General features: G+C 39.0%; 1 long non-coding RNA gene across 1 annotated transcript; it reads right to left on the reverse strand.

The window, feature by feature from the left end:
* Nucleotides 1-15,121: 15,121 nt before the first annotated feature.
* Nucleotides 15,122-19,899, reverse strand: LOC309657765. Its single transcript, XR_014261884.1, has 2 exons — nt 17,808-19,899; nt 15,122-17,468 (listed from the first exon to the last, which is right to left on the reverse strand). It is a non-coding gene; the product is annotated as an uncharacterized lncRNA (long non-coding RNA).
* Nucleotides 19,900-20,185: the final 286 nt, after the last annotated feature.

Here is a 20,185-nt window from a genome sequence, read left to right on the forward strand (position 1 = left end):
AATACTGAGACACAGTTTAAAATTGTATAACGAATGTCTTCTTTCAACACTGTCAGTGGTTGTATCATTAAGGATCTGCCAAACTAAAAACATCTTGGTAAATTGGATCATACGAAGTCCCCAAGTCACTTTACCTCTTTGATTATAACTGACTACAAGGCACTCCAGGACACTACTTAGCTGCCATGGAAGAAAGCCACTGACACTAGCAGTGATGATCAAAATGAAAACTTTCCAACGATACTGCCACGTTAATGTAGACCGAGAAGCAGCAGATTAGCAACTAGGCCAAGAGAAAGCACAATAAGTAGGTCTGATAGTCTCGTCTATGTGTTTTGTTTTTTTTTAAACATCTTTATTGGAGTATAATTGCTTTACAATGGTGTGTTAGTTTCTGCTTTACAACAAAATGAATCAGTTATACATATACATATGTCCCCATATCTCTTCCCTCTTGCATCTCCCTCCCTCCCACCCTCCCTATCCCACCCCTCCAGGTGGTCACAAAGCACTGAGCTGATCTCCCTGTGCTATGCGGCTGCTTCCCACTAGCTATCTATTTTATGTTTGGTAGTATATCTATGTCCATGCCACTCTCTCACTTTGTCCCAGCTTTCCCTTCCCCCTGCCCGTGTCCTCAAGTCCATTCTCTAGTAGGTCTGCGTCTTTATTCCTGTCTTGCCCTTAGGTTCTTCATGACCACTTTTTTTTTTTTTTTAGATTCCATATATATGTGTTAGCATACGGTATTTGTTTTTCTTTCTGACTTACTTCACTCTGTATGACAGACTCTAGGTCCATCCACCTCACTACAAATAACTCAATTTAGTTTCTTTTTATGGCTGAGTAATATGCCATTGTATATATGTGCCACATCTTCTTTATCCATTCATCTGTTGATGGACACTTAGGTTGTGTTGCTCCCATGTCCTGGCTATTGTAAATAGAGCTGCAATGAACATTTTGGTACATGACTCTTTATGAATTGTGGTTTTCTCAGGGTATATGCCCAGTAGTGGGATTGCTGGGTCATATGGTAGTTCTATTTTTAGTTTTTTTAATGAACCTCCATACTGTTCTCCATAGTGGCTGTATCAATTTACATTCCCACCAACAGTGGAAGAGGGTTCTCTTTTCTCCACACCCTCTCCAGCATTTATTGTTTTTATATTTTTTGATGATGGCCATTCTGACCTGTGTGAGATGATATCACATTGTAGTTTTGATTTGCATTTCTCTAATGATTAATGATGTTAAGCATTCTTTCATGTGTTTGTTGGCAATCTGTATATCTTCTTTGCAGAAATGTCTATTTAGGTCTTCTGCCCACTTTTGGATTGGGTTGGTTTTTTTTGATATTGAGCTGCATGAGCTGCTTGTAGATTTTGGAGATTAATCCTTTATCAGTTGCTTCATTTGCAAATATTTTCTCCCATTCTGAGGGTTGTCATTTGGTTTTGTTTATGGTTTCCTTTGCTGTGCAAAAGGTTTTAAGTTTCATTAGGTCCCATTTGTTTATTTTTGATTTTATTTCCATTTCTCTAGGAGGTGGGTCAAAAAGGATCTTGCTGTGATTTATGTCAAAGAGTGTTCTTCCTATGTTTTCCTCTAAGAGTTTTATAGTGTCCGGTCATACATTTAGGTCTCGAATCCATTTTGAGTTTACTTTTGTGTATGGTGTTAGGGGGTGTTCTAATTTCATTCTTTTACATGTACCTGTCTAGTTTTCCCAGCACCACTTATTGAAGAGGCTGTCTTTTCTCCACTGTATATTCTTGCCTCCTTTATCAAAGATAAGGTGACTATATGTGTGTGGGTTTATCTCTGGGCTTTCTATCCTGTTCCATTGACCTATATTTCTGTTTTTGTGCCAGTACCATACTGTCTTGATTACTGTGGCTTTGTAGTATAGTCTGAAGTCTGGGAGCCTGATTCCTCCAGCTCTGATTTTCTTTCTCAAGATTGCTTTGGCTCTTCAGGGTCTTTTGTGTTTCCATACAAATTGTGAAATGTTTTGTTCTAGTTCTATGAAAAATGCCATTGGTAGTTTGATAGGGATTGCATTGAATCTGTAGATTGCTTTGGGTAGTAGAGTCATTTTCACAATGTTGATTCTTCTGATCCAAGAATATAGTATCTCTCTCCATCTATTTGTATCATCTTTAATTTCTTTCACCAGTGTCTTATAATTTTATGCATACAAATCTTTTGTCTCCTTAGGTAGGTTTATTCCTAGATATTTTATTCTTTTTGTTGCAATGGTAAATGGGAGTGTTTTCTTAATTTCACTTTCAGATTTTTCATCATTAGTGTATAGGAATACAAGAGATTTCTGTGCATTAATTTTGTATCCTGCTTTTACCAATTTCATTGATTACCTCTAGTAGTTTTCTGGTAGCATCTTTAGGATTCTCTATGTGTAGTATCATGTGATCTGCAAGCAGTGACAGCTTTACTTCTTCTTTTCCGATTTGGATTCCTTTTATTTATTTTTCTTCTTTGATTGCTGTGGCTAAAACTTCCAGAACAATGTTGAATAATAGTGGTGAGAGTGGGCAGCCTTGTCTTGTTCCTGATCTTAGTGGAAATGGTTTCAGTTTTTCACCATTGAGGACGATGTTGGCTGTGGGTTTGTCATATATGGCCTTTATTATGTTGAGGAAAGTTCCCTCTCTGCCTACTTTCTGGAGGGTTTTTATCATAAATGGTGTTGAATTTTGTCGAAAGCTTTCTCTGCATCTATTGAGATGATCATATTGTTTTTCTCCTTCAATTTGTTAACATGGTGTATCACATTGATTGATTTGCGTATATTGAAGAATCCTTGCATTCCTGGGATAAACCCCACTTGATCATGGTGTATGATCCTTTTAATAGAGTTTTTTTTTTTAATTTAATTATTTGCTTTATTTATTTATTATTATTTTAAAATTTTATTTATTTATTTATTTATCCATTTATTGCTGTGTTGGGTCTTCGTTTCTGTGCTAGGGCTTTCTCTAGTTGCAGCAAGTGGGGGCCGCTCATTATCGTGGCCTCTCTTGTTATGGAGCACAGGCTCCAGACGCGCAGGCTCAGTAATTGTGGCTCACGGGCCTAGTTGCTCCGCGGCATGTGGGATCTTCCCAGACCAGGGCGCGAACCCGTGCCCCCGGCATTAGCAGGCAGATTCTCAACCACTGCGCCACCAGGGATGCCCGATGTATGATTCTTTTAATGTGCTGTTGGATTCTGTTTGCTAGTATTTTGTTGAGTATTTTTGCATCTATGTTCATCAGTGATATTGGCCTCTAGTTTTCCTTCTTTGTGACATCTTTGTCTGGCTTTGGTATCAGGGTGATGGTGGCCTTGTAGAATGAATTTGGGTGTGTTTCTCCGTCTGCTATATTTTGGAAGAGTTTGAGAAGGATAGGTGTTAGCTCTTCTCTAAATGTTTGATAGAATTCGCCTGTGAAGCCCTCTGGTCCTGGGGTTTTGTTTGTTGGAAGATTTTTAATCACAGTTCAATTTCAGTGCTTGTGATTGGTCTTTTCATATTTTCTATTTCTTCCTGGTCCAGTCTCGGAAGGTTGTGCATTTCTGTGAGTTTGTCCATTTCTTCCAGGTTGTCCATCTTATTGGCATAGAGTTGCGTGTAGTAATCTCTCATGATCCTTTTTATTTCTGCAGTGTCAGTTGTTACTTCTCCTTTTTCATTTCTAATTCTATTGATCTGAGTCTTCTCCCTTTTTTTCTTGATGGCTCTGCCTAATGGTTTATCAATTTTGTTTATCTTCTCAAAGAACCAGTTTTTAGTTTTATGGATCTTTGCTATCATTGCCTTCATTTCTTTTTCATTTATTTCTGATCTGATCTTTATGATTTCTCTCCTTCTGCTAACTTTGGGTTTTTTTGGTTCTTCTTTCTCTAATTGCTTTAGGTGTAGCATTAGGTTGTTTATTTGAGATGTTTCTTGTTTCTTCAGGTAGGATTGTATTGCTATAAACTTCCCTCTTAGAACTGCTTTTGCTGCATCCCATAGGTTTTGGGTCGTTGTGTTTTCATTATCATTTGTTTCTAGGTATTTTTTGATTTCCACTTTGATTTCTTCAGTGATTTCTTGGTTATTAAGTTATTAAGTAGTGTATTGTTTAGCCTCCATGTGTTTGTATTTTTTACAGATTTTTTCCTATAATTGATATCTAGTCTCATAGCTTTTTTTTGGAAAAGATACTTGATACGATTTCAGTTTTCTTAAATTTACTAAGGCTTGATTTGTGACCCATGATATGATCTATCCTGGAGAATGTTCCATGAGCACTTGAGAAGAATGTGTATTCTTTTGTTTTTGGATGGAATGTTCTATAAATATCAATTAAGTCCATCATGTTTAATGTATCATTTAAAGCTGTGTTTCCTTATTTATTTTCATTTTGGATGATCTGTCCATTGGTGAAAGTGGGGTGTTAAAGTCCCCTACTATGCTTGTGTTACTGTTGATTGCCCTCTTATGGCTGTTAGTATTTGCCTTATGTATTGAGGTGCTCCTATGTTGGGTGCATAAATGTTTACAGTTGTTATATCTTCTTCTTGGATTGATCCCTTAATCATTATGTAGTGTCCTTCTTTGTCTCTTGTAATAGTCTTTGTTTTAAAACCTATTTTATCTGATATGAGAATTGCTGCTCCAGCTTTCTTTTGATTTCCATTTGCATGGACTATCTTTTTCCATCCTCTCACTTTCAGTCTGTATGTGTCCCTAGTTCTGAAGTGGGTCTCTTCTAGACAGCATATATACGGGTCTTGTTTTTGTATCCATTCAGCCAGTCTATGTCTTTTGGTTGGAGCATTTAATCCATTTATATTTAAGGTAATTATCAATATGTATGTTCCTATTACCATTTTCTTAATTGTTTTGGATTTGTTATTGTAGATATTTTCCTTCTCTTGTGTTTCCTGCCTAGAGAAGTTCCTTTGCCATTTGTTGTAAAGCTGGTTTGGTGGTGCTGAATTCTCTTAGCTTTTGCTTGTCTGTAAAGGTTTTAATTTCTCTGTCAAATCTGAATGAGATCCTTGCTGGGTAGAGTAATCTTGGTTGTAGGTTTTTCTCCTTCACCACTTTAAATATGTCCTGCCACTCCCTTCTGGTTTGCAGAGTTTCTGCTGAAAGATCAGCTGTTAACCTTATGGGGAGTCCCTTGTGTGTTATTTGTTGTTTTTCCCTTGCTGCTTTTAATATTTTTTCTTTGTATTTAATTTTTGATAGTTTGATTAATATGTGTCCTGGCGTGTTTCTCCTTGGATTTATCCTGTATGGAACTCTCTGTGCTTTCTGGACTTGATTAACTATTTCCTTGCCCATATTAGGGAAGTTTTCAACTGTAATCTCTTCACATATTTTCTCAGTCCCTTTCTTTTTCTCTTCTTCTTCTGGGACCCCTATAATTCGAATGTTGGTGTGTTTAGTGTTGTTCCAGAGGTCTTTGAGACTGTCCTGTATTCTTTGCATTCTTTTTTCTTTTTTCTGCTCTGCAGCAGTTATTTCCACTCTTTTATCTTCCAGGTTACTTATCCGTTCTTTTGCCTATGGTATTCTGCTTTTGATCCCTTCTAGAGAACTTTTAATTTCATTTATTGTGTTGTTCATCATTGTTTGTTTGCTCTTTAGTTCTTCTAGGTCCTTGTTAAATGTTTGTTGTGTTTTCTCCATTCTATTTCCAAGATTTTGAATCATCTTTAGTGTCATTATTCTGAATTCTTTTTCAGGTAGACTACCTTTTTCCTGTTCATTTGTTAGGTCTGGTTGGTTTTTGCTTTGCTCCTTCATCTGCTGTATGTTTCTCTGTCTTTTAATTTTGCTTAATTTACTGTGTTTGTGGTCTCCTTTTTGCAGGCTGCAGGTTCATAGTTCCCGTTGTTTTTGGTGTCTGTCCCCAGTGGCTAAGGTTGGTTCATTGGGTTGTGTAGGCTTCCTGGTGGAGGGGACTAGTGCCTGTGTTCTGGTGGATGAGGCTGGATCTTGTCTTTCTGGTGGGCAGGTCCACGTCTGGTGGTGTGTTTTGGGGTGTCTGTGTACTTACTATGATTTTAGGCAGCCTCTCTGCTAATGGATGGGTTTGTGTTCCTGTCCTGCTAGTTGTTTCGCATAGGGTGCCCGGCACTGTAGCTTGCTGGTCGTTGAGTGGAGCTGGGTCTTGGTGTTGAGATGGAGATCTCTGGGAGATTTTCGCCATTTGATATTACGTGGAGCTGGGAGGTCTCTTGTGGACCAGTGTTCTCAACTTGGCTCTCCCACCTCAGAGGCGCAGCCTTGATGCCTGGCTGGAGCAACAAGAGCCTCTCATCCATGCGGCTCAGAATAAAGGGAGAAAAAAAAGGAAAGAAAGAAAGAAGAAGATAAAATAACATGAAGTAAAATAAAATAAGTTATTAAAATAAAAATTATTAAAAATTTTTTTAAAGTAATAAAAAAAGATGATAGCAACCAAACCAAAAAACAAATCCACCAATGATAACAAGTGCTAAAAACTATACTAAAACAAAAAAAAGGACAGACAGAACCTTAGGACAAATGGTAAAAGCAAAGCTATACAGACAAAATCACACACAGACGCACACACACACACACACTCACAAAGAGAGAAAAAGGGAAAAAAATATATCGCTGCTCCCAAAGCCCACCTCCTCAATTTGGGATGATTCATTGTCTATTCAGGTATTCCACAGATGCAGGTACATCAAGTTGATTGTGGAGATTTAATCCGCTGCTCCTGAGGCTGCTGGGAGAAATTTCCCTTTTTCTTCTTTGTTCTCACAGCTCCTGGGGTTCAGCTTTGGATTTGGGCCCACCTCTGTGTGTAGCTTGCCTGAGGGCGTCTGTTCTTCACTCAGACAGGCTGGGGTTAAAGGAGCAGCTGCTTCGGGGGCTCTGGCTCACTCAGGCCAGGGGAGGGAGGGGTACGGATGCAGGGCGAGCCTGCGGCGGCAGCGGCCGGTGTGACGTTGCACCAGCCTGAGGCGTGCCGTGCGTTCTCCCGGGGAAGTTGTCCCTGGATCACGGGACCCTGGCCGTGGTGGGCTGCACAGGCTCCTGGGAGGGGCGGTGTGGAGAGTGACCTGTGCTCGCACACAGGCTTCTTGGTGGCGGCAGCAGCAGCCTTAGCGTCTCATGCCTGTCTCTGGGGTCTGCGCTGATAACCACGGCTCGTGCCCGTCTCTGGAGTTTGTTTAGGCGGCGCTCTGAATCCCCTCTCCTCACGCACCAGGAAACAAAGAGGCAAGAAAAAGTCTCTTGCCTCTTCGGCAGCTCCAGACCTTTTCCCGGACTCCTTCCCAGCTAGCTGTGGCGCACTAGCCCCTTCAGACTGTGTTCACGCCGTCAACCCCAGTCCTCTCCCTGCGATCCAACCGAAGCCCGCGCCTCGGCTCCCAAACCCCGCCCCCCCGGCGGCTGAGCAGACAAGCCTCTAGGGCTGGTGAGTGCTGCTTGGTGCCGAGCCTCTGTGCGGGAATCTCTCTGCTTTGCCCTCTGCACCCCTGTGGCTGTGCTCTCCTCCGTGGCTCCGAAGCTCCCCCCTCCGCCACCTGCAGTCTCCACCCGCGAAGGGGCTTCCTAGTGTGTGGAAACCTTTCCTCCTTCACAGCTCCATCCCACTGGTGCAGGTCCCATCCGTATTCTTTTGTCTGTTTTTTTCTTTTTTCTTTTGCCCTACCCAGGTGCGTGGGGGCGTTTCTTGCCTTTTGGAATGTCTGAGGTCTTCTGCCAGTGTTCAGGAGGTGTTCTGTAGGAGTTGTTCCACATGTAGATGTATTTCTGATGTATTTGTGGGGAGGAAGGTGATCTCCTCGTCTTACTCTTCTGCCATCTTGAAGCTCCTCCCTCGTCTATGTGTTTGAAGTTGTCTAGAAACTAGTAGAGAAAACAGATTGGCAATCGAGTGACTCATATAAAGATTGCAATTACATCCAATAATCATTCTAAGTTTATTTCTGTATAAGATATAGGATACTTGTACAGAAAGCAAAAAAAGGGGGGGGCACTGATAATGAGTAAGGTAGAAAACAAATTCAAATTACAATTTATCTGGAGAAGAAAAATGTTACTGGTATACTCTTAAAAGAAAAGTATGGCTACCAGGTGAACTTCTTATCTTCAGTGAAGAAATATGAGAGACTTAGGAGAAGGTGTGCAACCTTTTGTGACCCTTAAGTCAGTAAGCAGAGCCTGACGGTGTGACAGAAACAGACTGAAGGTGGTAAGGCAGAGATTTTCTAAATATAAGTTTGTGTGTAAATATAAGTGTGTGTGTATATATACATATATATATATAAAATCAAACTTTGCTGTTGCATTTTTACCTGCCCACCATGCTTTCTCTTCTCTGAATAATAGAACCCTGTTTTTCATGGCAAACTCCTTTTTTTCCTGCTTTGCTTACAGCTGGCTTCTACTCAGAACTCAAGTACCCTACTACAGTGACTGACACTTTTAGATCTAGCAGTAAGAGTACCTCACATTCTTTATCTAGAAGGATTGATTTAAGGATGGGCTCATGACCTAAACCAGGTGAATCAGAATCACTTTTGGAAGCTTTTCTGGAGCTAATTTTCTGGCAACAGAAGGCCATATGGTGGTAGCTGTCTTTGTCACCAAAAGGAAAGAACACACTTAAAAAATGAAGATAATGTGGAGAGAAAAAGTGTTTCTTGACAGATGGAGCAAGAAACACTGCTAACCACATTGTTTGAATGCCTGGATCCAGTCATGTCTGAAGTCAGTCATCCCTCTGGAACTCCCAGTTAGCCAGTTTATCCTCTTTGGAAATTTATCTGTTTAATCTGAGTCCTGACTCTACTCAGCTCATGAACCTAATCTGCTACTATGTAATTCAAGTTGTAGCTTTCATTTGTCCTGTATGGTTGCTAATTCTAAAGTTTTAGGCTTTTGGTCACTTTGCTTCCCCAGTGTCTCAGACACTGATTCTCCCTCAAGTTACCCTTAAGGGCCATTTGGGAAATCTCTTAAGACTAGCTGATGGAAGAGGATATAGCCAAGCTTTGCTTATGACTGGTTGGCTGAATATATGAATGTAAATAAAAATCGAAGGTAGTTGCACTAATGCCCCACTTAGGGGTGACTTTGGTGGAGAGTGGAAATAAAGATGCAAAATCCTCCAAATGGGCAGAGATTTAAGGATGTGCCTGGCCACCCACTTTGTGTAGAGAGTGTCTCAGGGTAAGAAAACACATGGACTAATGCCAGTGGCAAATGACTACTTCAGTTAGTCAAGGAAAAAGATTTAAAGATCAAGAATGAGAATATCTAGGGTAGAGGCATGTTCATAGATGTAACCAAGTGAGCATGAGGTGTAAAGATCTTTGCATCATGATAATGCCCACCAGAGTTAACTCAGCAGAGGCATTATAATCAAGTAGACTAACTAACTCAGCTGGCTTACATCAACCAGCACCTGTCATTGGCCATCCCACTCCTCGTGTCATAGGCATATGATTGTAGATTGTAGTGGTCGTGGTTACAAAATGGAGATTCTTTATGGATCTGGCACTGTGAGATCTTACTCACCAAGGCTGATCTAAGTACTCCTGCCACTGAATGTCTAACCTGCCGGCAACAGAAACCAAAGCTGATATCTAGTTGTGGAATCCTTATTTAATGGAATATCTCATCATACATATTTTGGGAAATGTAGCTTTAGTCATAGTCATTACTATTCTTTCCTTAAGTTTCCAGTTTTCCAGTCTTTAACAGTTACTGTGTTTGCCTGGATCCCACAAATACGCTTGGGCAAATTTCTTCTCTTGAGCCCCTGTCCTAATAATCCAGCATCTTCACTCTTTCTTACTATGGATTAAAAGATCCAGTTTTTTTTTTTCACCAACCATGTCATAAGTAGTGTGCTGGAGTTGGCACTAACTTGTTCACTAGAGCCAATTTTTAAATTTCCAGGAATTTTGTGAGCCAGTTAGGACCATTATTAAAAATTAAATGATATAAACTGACACATAAGAACAACGTTAATAAATACTTAAACCACATCAATCATTTTGCTCCATTTTATTATCTGTGCTCTTTGAAGTTATTTACACCTATTATATTTGTATGGTGAAAATACCATGTAATAGTGTGATACTGCTTATCTCTTCCTAACTTCTCATTCAGGGCAGTCATGTTAGTGAGCCAGTTAGCCATGGTGGGAATATTCATTCCATGGAAATTGGCAAATAATACAAATCAGGGCTCCCTCCTTCCCCTTGAAGAGCTGGTTGGTAAACATTTTCTAGAGCATGACTGCATGTAACTCCGCATGAAGCCATCTTCCTTTAAGATGGGGAACTATTTTTGTCCTCTATTAAAGTAAATAAGCAGAATTTTTTGTTGTTATTGAATATAAACAATTTTTAGATGTGAAAAACAATATTGGGATAAGAAAGCATAGAATGAAGGCTTTCAAACACCTTGTTAGGTTGTTAGAATGAGCTATCTCATGGCATGTAAAAATGAAGAATTTAAGGTTTCCCAGAAATAAGTCTAGGCCACTGAATCTCCGTTAATCCTGGCCTCCTTTGTCATATCTTTAGAGTGTTTATTGTTTTTGCAAAAATTTCCCTTGATACACAATTGTTTAATAGTACTCGAATTCTTAGCCGATAATAAGATTCTTTTGTATTCATTATTTTTAAAAGACATTTTAGATAGTAGGGCATATGCATGCCTAACTTGATATGCAATCAGGAAAATATAAAATTTAAGCTGGGGGTGCTTTTGATTTTCTGTGCAAGCTGTTAAGTACCTAAAAATATGGAAATGTAGAATAAGCAAAAATTACAAAAGAAAAAGGCTCTACAAGATGTTTCCCCTGGGAATTCTTTGGAATTGCCAATGACCTTGGTGCTTGGTTGCCACACCTTCGGCTTTGCTAGAGGTAACATGCTCCTTTATGTTAGAAGTATAAACTGTTATTTTCAAACAAGAAATATTAAAAATAAATTATGGCATTCATTTTCCATTACCAAGGGCTTACTTTTGCTAGTAGTTGCTTACATTAAATAGCCAGGTTTCTAAAATATACTAATAGGATAATAGCTAGTAAAATAAAACAAAAATGAAAATCAACCAACCAAATAAATAAAAAGTAAAAACAGAATGCTTGATGTCCCAACAAACAATTTGCAGAGGAATTCTGCAAAGTGAAGAGTTGGTGCTGAATCTTGCCATGTTAAATGACTTTGCACAGAAATTATATTGACACAATTTTGATGCGTTTTTCCATTAAGAAACCAATTTCCGGGCTTCCCTGGTGGCGCAGTGATTGAGAGTCTGCCTGCTAATGCAGGGGACACGGGTTCGAGCCCTGGTCTGGGAGGATCCCACATGCCGCGGAGCGGCTAGGCCCGTGAGCCACAACTACTGAGCCTGCGCGTCTGGAGCCTGCGCTCCGCAACAAGAGAGGCCACGATAGTGAGAGGCCCGCGCACCGCGATGAAGAGTGGCCCCCGCTTGCCGCAACTAGAGAAAGCCCTAGCACAGAAACGAAGACCCAACACAACCAAAAATAAATAAATAAATTAATTAATTAAATAATCTTTAAAAAAAAAAAAAAAGAAACCAATTTCCACATAAGTGGTGAAATCAAGTTCCAACTTGATTTTTACAGTGAGAAGGATTATGCTGTCAAGTCAGATGGATCCATGTGAAGGCAATATTTTGGTTAGACAAATACTAAAAGTTATTTGAGTGCAAAAGAGCAGCACAACAATAATGGCCTAATATAAAGTAAGCATTCAAGAAATGTGTCTCTCTTCTTCCTTAAAATGGAGTTTGCAATGGCTGGCTAAACCTATTCTAGAAAATACTATCCAACAAAATTTGATTTCTTACTGACTTAAAAAATTTCATTTTGATTGTATTGAATGCCTGAATGGTATTTATTTCTATATTGGTTTGTGCTCTTCTTGTTAATATTATTTGTCTTTCTCTTCCAATATTGTAAGATTTTATCCTCACAGCCTTTAATTTGGTGTGATTCTTTTCTTATTTGAAGATCACTTTCTGAAATTGTTTATGGCTGATGGGACAGATCTGTATCCTTAGATTGTTTCAACAGACGTGGTTTGCCTCTCTGGCTTGTGACTTCCTGTGGTAATTCCTGGTTTTAGCTCTGGCCTTAGAGACAATACTCAATAAATATCTGCTTTATTTAGAAGAGACTGAATTAGCATTTTGCCCTAGAGAGGGTTGAAAAACTGTTAGATTTATAAGCCATAGTTTTGGTGAGAATCTGCAGATGAGCCTATAGCAATTTATTGAAGTTGAGTTTTTCATTGCCAAAGGAGGTGACTTGGTTATGCTGCTGGAAAGTAGTATAAGTGGATTTTTTTCTTTGAGTTCCTAGTTGATAACAGTTCATTACTGTCAATCTGAGAAGTTCATAGAACTCAGGAGATGTGGACTCAGAGCTCCTTAAAAACATGGGTTTCTAGTTAAAAGTCAGGGTCTTGACAATACATAGAGGCAGAAAATCACATTAATAAACATGAGTCTTTGTGAGGTGGTCACTATTACCACGATGGCAAAAAAAAAAAAAAAAAAATCCAGTAAGATATTGAGTCCCCAGCTTGGGACAGGGGTCCTGTACACGTTCTTTGGAATCATCTGGAATCCCAGAGGCCCTGGCACACGTACATAAGGAGCTGTATTTATGCTTTTAAATCAGCAGTATGATCTTAGCTTTGGCAGCAGTAGAGCAGTGAAGCCAGGAGCCTTAGTCTAATAAATATACCTTGGCTGGCAAGCCTGTAGCGTCAGTGTTGGCATTCAGTGCACTGGTTTCAATCCATCTCTGTAATGAAGGGGAATAACACAGCAGAGGAGAGTTGAACAGTTTACCATCTCTACTGATGGTTATTTGAACTCACCATTCTCCCTCCCTCCCTGCCTTTTTTTCTTCTTTCCTGCCTCTTAAGGCTATATTCTCAGAAATAGCACTGGTTGGGGGCTGGGAAAGAATGGTAAGGAGCTGGAAATTCCAGTTTTATTGATTTGGGCTCAACAAGAAATGTTGTCTTGTTTTTCTCTGGGAGGGGTTTACCTACACTCCTCTAACTCAAAAAAGCCTAGGAAACAGTTACTACAATCTTAAAAGGATCAAAATAAACTTTGTAGACATGAGTAGTTGTAGAAGGATTTTTAGAGGAAAAAGTATATTATACTTTTTATGCAGTATATATATGCAGTATATTATAGCAAAAGTAGAGGACCAAGGATCAGGCCACTTCATTGTAGGTTCTGCGAATTGACCAGCGGCATGACTTTGAGGACTTGATTTATTCATCAGTACAACGAGGCACGTAGAATACTAAGGTCCTTTGCAGCCAAATATGGTATGATTCCACAATGGTCCTCAATAAAGGATTCAAATCTGAGCTGAACTCTGAGTTCTTAGCAGTGCACTTGCTTTAAAATAATCGTGCTACTTTAAAAAATGAGAAATAGTGTATGCATACCTTACTGTAGCCACTGGGCTTTATATCAACTTGCACTTGATAGTTTTATACCTAAAGTACAACATATATCAAGGGGATGATCCTCTCTGTAACTCTTGACATGTTTTACATCATCATACCAATGCATTTTCAGCTGTTTATGCCAATGCTACCATGGTAGTCAAGGTCTTAAAGTATGCTTGGTTGACTTAAGGGAAAGGCATTTTCTGGGCTTCTTAACACCTTGTATTAAAATATATATATATATGTTATGGGGGGAACTGTGGGTAGATGGCTGAAGCCAATGATAGACCTTTCTACAGATCACAGAAATTGGTACTTAAATTTTGTCTGTATTGGTACAATGAAATGCTTCTGAAGATCACTGTTTTCCAATGGCAGAGGTAAACTAATGCTCCGTATTGCATTTGAGTACCACTGGTTTGTTATAATATAGAGTAGAAAATTACGTAGCCTGGCTGAATATTCTAAACTAAAGGATTTACTGAAGTCTGAATGTTTTCTGAACTTCAGTCTGAATTAAGCACTGTTGATGCCGCTAAGTGGCCTGTTACTTCTGTGCTGAAGCTGTTTCTTCCAAAGCAATTGCTTTGCTTTGTAAGTATCCAGTTAGTCAGCTATAGATGTTTCTGGATCATTCAGAAAGAAGAATAATTTACGATCTTGCCAAAGAATTATTTATTGTTCTCTGAGTAACAACATGAAGTTTATTTTCTCTCCAATAAATTCAAAAAGCCAAACATTAAAACGTAACTGTGAAGGCAAAAACTTGGACGAATTTCACAAACATGATGCTGAGCAAAAGAAACCAACCCCATACTAACCTGTGGTGATAGATGTAAGAAAGTGGTTTATTTTGGAGGAGATGGAGGGTGGGAGCTGGGGACATGGGTTGCCTCAAGGCAGGGGGCATTAGGGAACTTTCCAGGGTGATGAGAGTGATTTATATCTTATTTTGTGTGATGGTTACACAGGTATAATACAACTGTCAAAATTTATTATCCTGAATATTTAGATATGTGCATCTTATTGCATGGAAATGGTACTTCAATATAAAATGATCTAAAAAATATTCTGGATTCCGTACCCCTCCCTCCCCCCGGCCTGAGTGATCCACAGCCCCCGAATCAGCTGCTCCTTTAACCCCGTCCTGTCTGAGCGAAGAACAAATGCCCTCAGGCGACCTACACGCAGAGGCGGGGCCAAATCCAAAGCTGAACCCCAGGAGCTGTGCGAACAAAGAAGAGAAAGGGAAATTTCTCCCAGCAGCCTCAGGAACAGCGGATTAAATCTCCACAATCAACTTGATGTACCCTGCATCTGTGGAATACCTGAATAGACAACAAACCATCCCAAATTGAGGAGGTGGACTTTGGGAGCAACGATATATATATATTTTTTCCCTTTTTCTCTTTTTGTGAGTGTGTATGTGTATGCTTCTGTGTGTGATTTTGTCTGTATAGCTTTGCTTTTACCATTTGTCCTAGGGTTCTGTCTGTCTGTTTTGTTTGTTTGTTTCTTTCTTTAGTACAGCTTCTAGCACTTGTTATCATTGGTGGATTTGTTTTTTGGTTTGGTTGCTCTCTTCTTTCTTTCTTTTTTTTATTACTTAAAAAAATTTTTTTAATAATTTTTTATTTTAATAACTTTATTTTATTTTACTTTATTTTATTTTATCTTCTTCTTCCTTTCTTTTTTTTCTCCCTTTTATTCTGAGCCGTGTGGATGACAGGCTCTTGTTGCTCCAGCCAGGCATCAGGGCTGCACCTCTGAGGTGGGAGAGCCAAGATCAGGACACTGGTCCACAAGAGACCTCCCAGCTCCACGTAATATCAAATGGCGAAAATCTCCCAGAGATCTCCATCTCAACACCAAGACCCAGCTCCACTCAATGACCAGAAAGCTACAGTGCTAGACACCCTATGCCAAACAATGAGCAAGACAGGAACACAAACCCATCCATTAGCAGACAGGCTGCCTAAAATCATAATAAGTACATAGACACCCCAAAACACACCACCAGACGTGGACCTGCTCACCAGAAAGACAAGATCCAGCCTCATCCACCAGAACACAGGCACTAGTCCCCTCCACCAGGAAGCCTACACAACCCACTGAACCAACCATAGCCACTGGGGACAGACACCAAAAACAACAGGAACTACGAACCTGCAGCCTGCAAAAAGGAGACCACAAACACAGTAAGTTAAGGAAAATGAGAAGACAGAGACACACAGCAGACAAAGGAGCAAGGCAAAAACCCACCAGACCTAAAGAATGAAGAGGAAACAGGGAGTCTACCTGAAAAAGAATTCAGAATAATGATACTAAAGATCATCCAAAATCTTGGAAATAAAATAGAGAAAATACAAGAAACGTTTAACAAGGACCTAGAAGAATTAAAGAGCAAACAAACAGTGATGAACAACACAATTCTCTAGAAGGGATCAATAACAGAATAACTGAGGCAGAAGAGCGGATCAGTGACCTGGAAGATAAAATCGTGGAAATAACTACTGCAGAGCAGAATAAAGAAAAAAGAATGAAAAGAAGTGAGGACAGTCTCAGAGACCTCTGGGACAACATTAAATGCACCAATATTCGAATTATAGGGGGTCCCAGGAGAAGAAGAGAAAAAGAAAGTGACTGAGAAAATATGTGAAGAGATTATAGTTGAAAACTTCCCTAATATGGGAAAGGAAATAGTTAATCAAGTCCAGGAAGCACAGAGAGTCCCATACAGGATAAATCCAAGGAGAAACACACCAAGACACATATTAATCAAACTATCAAAAATTAAATACAAAGAAAAAATATTAAAAGCAGCAAGGGAAAAACAACAAATAACACACAAGGGACTCCCCATAACATTAACAGCTGATCTTTCAGCAGAAACTCTGCAAGCCAGAAGGGAGTGGCAGGACATATTTAAAGTGATGAAGGAGAAAAACCTACCACCAAGATTACTCTACCCAGCAAGGATCTCATTCAGATTTGACGGAGAAATTAAAACCTTTACAGACAAGCAAAAGCTAAGAGAATTCAGCACCACCAAACCAGCTTTATAACAAATGCTAAAGGAACTTCTCTAGGTAGGAAACACAAGAGAAAGAAAAGATCTACAATAACAAACCCAAAACAGTTAAGAAAATGGTAATAGGAACATACATATCAATAATTACCTTAAATGTAAATGGATTAAATGCTCCAACCAAAAGACATAGACAGGCTGAATGGATACAAAAACAAGACCCGTATATATGCTGTCTACAAGAGACCCACTTCAGAACTAGGGACACATACAGACTGGAAGTGAGGGGATGGAAAACTATATTCCATGCAAATGGAAATCAAAAGAAAGCTGGAGCAGCAATTCTCATATCAGATAAAATAGACTTTAAAACAAAGACTATTACAAGAGACAAAGAAGGACACTACATAATGATCAAGGGATCAATCCAAGAAGAAGATATAACAATTGTAAACATTTATGCACCCAACATAGGAGCACCTTAATACATAAGGCAAATACTAACAGGCATAAAAGGGGAAATCGTCAGTAACACAATCAAAGTAGGGGACTTTAATACCTCACTTTCACCAATGGACAGATCATCCAAAATGAAAATAAATAAGGAAACACAAGCTTTAAATGATACATTAAACAAGATGGACTTAGTTGATATTTATAAGACATTCCATCCAAAAACAACAGAATACACATTCTTCTCAAGTGCTCATGGAACATTCTCCAGGATAGATCATATCTTGGGTCACAAATCAAGCCTTGCTAAATTTAAGAAAATTGAAATCATATCAAGTATCTTTTCTGACCACAATGCTATGAGACTAGATATCAATTACAGGAAAAAATCTGGAAGAAATCAAACACATGGAGGCTAAACAACACACTACTTAATAACCAAGAAATCACTGAAGAAATCAAAGTGGAAATCAAAAAATACCTAGAGGGCTTCCCTGGTGGCGCAGTGGTTGAGAGTCTGCCTGCTAATGCAGGGGACATGGGTTCGAGCCCTGGTCTGGGAGGATCCCGCATGCCGCGGAGCAAGTAGGCCCGTGAGCCACGGCTGCTGAGCCTGCGTGTCTGGAGCCTGTGCTCCGCAACAAGAGAGGCCGCGATAGTGAGAGGCCCGCGCACCGTGATGAGGAGTGGCCCCCGCTCGCCGCAATTGGAGAAAGCCCTCGCACAGAAACGAAGACCCAACACAGCCAAAATTAATTAATTAATTAATTAAAAATAAATAAATAAATAGCACCACAAAATTAAATTAAAAAAAAAATACCTAGAAACAAATGACAGTGAAAACACGACGACCCAAAACCTATGGGATGCAGCAAAAGCAGTTCTAAGAGGGAAGTTTATAGCAATACAATCCTACCTGAAGAAACAAGAAACATCTCAAATAAACAACCAAATGTTACACCTAAAGCAATTAGAGAAGGAAGAACAAAAAAACCCCAAAGTTAGCGGAAGGAAAGAAATCATAAAGATCAGATCAGAAATAAATGAAAAAGAAATGAAGGCAACGATAGCAAAGATCCATAAAACCAAAAGCTGGTTCTTTGAGAAGATAAACAAAATTGATAAACCATTAGGCAGAGTCATCAAGAAAAAAAGGGAGAAGACTCAAATCAATAGAATTAGAAATGAAAAAGGAGAAGTAACAACTGACACTGCAGAAATACAAAGGATCATGAGAGATTACTACATGCAACTCTATGCCAATAAAATGGACAACCTGAAAGAAATGGACAAATTCTTAGAAATGCACAGCCTTCTGAGACTGAACGAGGAAGAAATAGAAAATATGAACAGACCAATCACAAGCACTAAAATTGAAACTGTGATTAAAAATCTTCCAACAAACAAAAGCCCAGGACCAGATGGCTTCACTGGCTAATTCTATCAAACATTTAGAGAAGAGCTAACACCTATCCTTCTCGAACTCTTCCAAAAATAGCAGAGGGAGGAACACTCCCCAACTCATTCTACGAGGCCACCATCACCCTGCTACCAAAACCAGACAAAGATGTTACAAGGAAAGAAAACTACAGGCCAATATCACTGATGAACATAGATGCAAAAATCCTTAACAAAATACTAGCAAACAGAATCCAACAGCACATTAAAAGGTTCATACACCATGATGAAGTGGGGTTTATCCCAGGAATGCAAGGATTCTTCAATATACACAAATCAATCAATGTGATACACCATATTAACAAATTGAAGGAGAAAAACCATATGATCATCTCAATAGATGCAGAGAAATCTTGTGACAAAATTCAACACCCATTTATGATAAAAACCCTCCAGAAAATAGGCATAGAGGGAACTTTCCTCAACATAATAAAGGCCATATATGAAAAACCCACAGCCAACATCATCCTCAATGGTGGAAAACTGAAACCATTTCCACTATGATCAGGAACAAGACAAGGTTCCCCACTCTCACCACTATTATTCAACATAGTTTTGGACGTTTTAGCCACAGCAATCAGAGAAGAAAAAGAAATAAAAGGAATCCAAATCGGAAAAGAAGAAATAACGCTGTCACTGTTTTCAGATGACATGATACTATGCATAGAGAATCCTAAAGATGCTACCAGAAAACTACTAGAGCTAATCAATGAATTTGGTAAAGTAGCAGGATGCAAAATTAATGCACAGAAATCTCTTGTATTCCTATACACTAATGATGAAAAATCTGAAAGTGAAATTAAGAAAACACTTCCATTTACCATTACAACAAAAGAATAAAATATCTAGGAATAAACCTACCTAAGGAGATGAAAGACCTGTATGCAGAAAATTATAGGACACTGATGAAAGAAATTAAAGATGATACAAATAAATGGAGAGATACACCATGTTCTTGGATTGGAAGAATCAACATTGTGAAAATGACTATACTACCCAAAGCAATCTACAGATTCAATGCAATCCCTATCAAACTACCAATGGTATTTTTCACAGAACTAGAACAAAAAATTTCACAATTTGTATGGAAACACAAAAGACCCTGAATACCCAAAGCAATCTTGAGAAAGAAAAACGAAGCTGGAGGAATCAGGCTCCTGGACTTCAGACTATACTACAAAGCTACAGTAATCAAGACAGTATGGTACTGACACAAAAACAGAAATATAGATCAATGGAAAAGGATAGAAAGCCCAGAGATAAACCCACACACATATGGTCACCTTATCTTTGATAAAGGAGTCAAGAATATACAGTGGAGAAAAGACAGCCTCTTCAATAAGTGGTGCTGGGAAAACTGGACAGCTACATGTAAAAGAATAAAATTAGAACACTCCCTTATTCCATACACAAATATAAACTCAATATGGATTAAACACCTAAATGTAAGGCCAGACAGTATCAAACTCTTAGAGGAAAACATAGGCAGAACACTCTATGACATAAATCACAGCAAGATCCTTTTGGACCCACCTCCTAGAGTAATGGAAGTAAAAACAAAAATAAACAAATAGGACCTAATGAAACTTAAAAGCTTTTGCACAGCAAAGGAAACCATAAACCAGACCAAAAGACAACCCTCAGAATGGGAGAAAATATTTGCAAATGAAGCAACTGACAAAGGATTAATCTCCAAAATTTATAAGCAGCTCATGCAGCTCAATATCAAAAAAACAACCA

This window comes from Balaenoptera physalus (assembly GCF_965194825.1).
Source record: "Balaenoptera physalus genome assembly, chromosome: 3".
In the NCBI taxonomy this organism is placed as follows: Eukaryota; Metazoa; Chordata; class Mammalia; order Artiodactyla; family Balaenopteridae; genus Balaenoptera; species Balaenoptera physalus.